The sequence below is a fragment of the Dreissena polymorpha genome, chromosome 2, assembly GCF_020536995.1.
Source record: "Dreissena polymorpha isolate Duluth1 chromosome 2, UMN_Dpol_1.0, whole genome shotgun sequence".
In the NCBI taxonomy this organism is placed as follows: domain Eukaryota; kingdom Metazoa; phylum Mollusca; class Bivalvia; order Myida; family Dreissenidae; genus Dreissena; species Dreissena polymorpha.
In genome coordinates, this window is record NC_068356.1 from 138,373,965 (window position 1) to 138,376,663 (window position 2,699).

At 30.6% G+C, this 2,699-nt stretch overlaps 1 long non-coding RNA gene across 1 annotated transcript; it reads left to right on the forward strand.

The window, feature by feature from the left end:
- Positions 1-538: 538 nt before the first annotated feature.
- LOC127869176 (uncharacterized) lies at positions 539-1,829 on the forward strand. Its single transcript, XR_008044458.1, has 3 exons — positions 539-620; positions 1,143-1,189; positions 1,539-1,829. It is a non-coding gene; the product is annotated as an uncharacterized LOC127869176 (long non-coding RNA).
- Positions 1,830-2,699: the final 870 nt, after the last annotated feature.

Genomic DNA, 2,699 nt, shown 5'->3' on the forward strand with positions numbered 1-2,699 from the left:
CATATTTGAACTTGACCTAGAAATCATCTTAATACAACTTCTGAAAAAGTTTGGTGAAGCTGTGATGAAAACCACTTGAAGTAGAGAACGGACACCATGCTCAATGTCTAAAACGCACTAAGTGACCTAGTTTTTGACCCAGCATGACCCATATTCAAACTCACCTAGACACCATCTAGATACAACTTATGACCAAGTTTGGTGAAGATCGGATGAAAATTACTTGAATTAGAGAGCGGACGACTTGTTCAATGTTTAAAACGCACTAAATTACCCTAGTTTTTGACCCGGCATGATCCGTATTCGAACTTGACCTAGACATCATCTAGATACAACTTATGACCAATTTTTTGACAGACCGACAGACAAACTCACTCCTATATACCCCCCTAAACTTCGTTTGCGTGGGTATAATAAATGCAGTTGATGGCTACTAGCTTACATATGTGCAGTTAGTTTGGTATTCCAGATTAGGAATTATAAGCTGGTTGAATTTTACTGCCATAATAAGACCTTACATTTTTACTTTTATCATCAATTCCATATTGCAATAAATCCTGAAAATGCCAGATTTACAGCTTCACAAACTGATCTCGAGTCACAAGCTGTTGCAGATGAAGGTATTGATCAGTTTATTTGTTTTGTTATGTTTTAACATTTAAGTTAAATGTTAATAACTTCCCATCAAGTATTTTATCAATATCTCATGTGAAAAAAATATTTAGAAATATGGAGATAATATTCATTTTATTAATTGTTTGGCCCTTTTCTTGTTTTCCTTTTGAGGTCAATTTTTTTATTTTTGACGTTTTATACCTATTAAGCAAAAAAGCTCTGTCGGTTAAGGCGCTATCTAATGTTATTAATCATATTACCTCATATGTGCCCACCAATAGCCCCCCTTTACAAATGTATACAGGTTCTTTTGGGAATAATAGGTCAATTACCTCACTATGTACTTGTTGAAATGCCGACTATGTCTGTCATACAATTAAATGCTCAGAAATGTCGTTGAATGTGACAATTGTCACATAGGATTGATTGCATATTATCATGAAACAAAGTATAACTTCTTATTGCTATGTCTTCAAATGTTTATGTTAAAACAATGATGTTCATACAAATGCTTCTTTGTTTCATAGAGGTAGTATCCAAACCAAAGAAAAAAAGCAGAAGACCAGTGTTGAATGTAAGTACATTATTTTATTTACATTGATCAATAGAATCATCAATTAAGCCAGTACAATAAACAAAAACAACCAAAAAAAAGAAACAATTATGTTAAAATATTACATAGAACATAATTAAGAATAAATAAAGGGATAATATTTTGATAACCAATACAAATGTATGCCTTGTAATACATAAACTTGTGAATTCATCATACATGGTGCAAATTGTAAAACACCCTGTTAATAAAATTATTACATTTTACATTGAAAATTATATTATTGGAAATCAAATTATGTCAATACCGGTAGATCTAAAATCTATACTCTGTGCTCAAATTTGAATGTGTTTTACATCTCTATTTTCAGCATGCCAATGTTCTGCAGAACTGCTTGAAATTCAAAAGAAACTTCTTGAAGAGGCTGTGAGAAGTAATGCATTGAATCAGGAGAGAAACCTCTTCCTTGAAAAAATTAGTTCCAGTCTTTCAGTTATTGCTACAAAGCAGTATTCGGATAATTTGATGTTTGAATTGAAAGCTTATAATGATTTTTTTGCACGTGTTCTCAAGTATGTGACATAATGTCACACAGTGTGACATAATGTCACATTCTAGAGAACACATGCACAAAATGCCTTATTAAGCCTATATATATGTTATTTTCTGATCCAAATAAATAAAACAAATTCTTCTGCTCTCTCCTGCTTCAATGCATTACTGCTTGGAAGATTAATTGATTATCTAAATAATTAATTAATTGATTGGTCAAATAAATAATCAGTTGTGTTATCCAATATTGTGTTGCGGTGTATTGTTCATTTCGTCATGTTTAACATTTTTAATAATGTGTCTTAAGTTATATAACTGTACGTGCTTTAATAATGTGTCTTAAGTGATGTAACTGTATTGGACAGTTATAAGAGAAATATGTAATTCGTAATAACATGATTAACAAAAATAACTGTCTTTAACTCTCATTATATATGAAATGTGCAAAGTTTGTTTACTTGATCAAATCTTACTATGTTGTTTGCGTATTGATTATAAATTTAAATTGATTGTATTTGTAAACTGCACTCTTACTGTAAACCAAAACGTTGTTATTTAACAACACAAGCAAATGACCCATAATGGGGTTTTGTCCTTAACTCTCATTACATAATTTATGAAATGTGCAAAGTTTGTCTACTTGATTAAATCGTACTCTGTTGTGTGCATAGTGATCATAAATGTAATTTAATAATAATTGCAAACTGCACTCTGATTGTAAATCCAAACTTTCTTATTTAACAACACTAGCAAATGAAACATAGTGGGGTTTTGTCTTTAACTATCATAACATAATTATGAAATGTGCAAAGTTTGTTTACTTGATGAAATCTTACTATGTTGTGTGCATATTGGTCATAAATTTGAATTGATAATTTGTGTAATCTGCACTCTGATTGTAAATCCAAAGTTGAAACTTTGTTATTTAATAACACTAGCAAATGATACATAATTGGGTTTTGTCTTTAACTCTCATTAT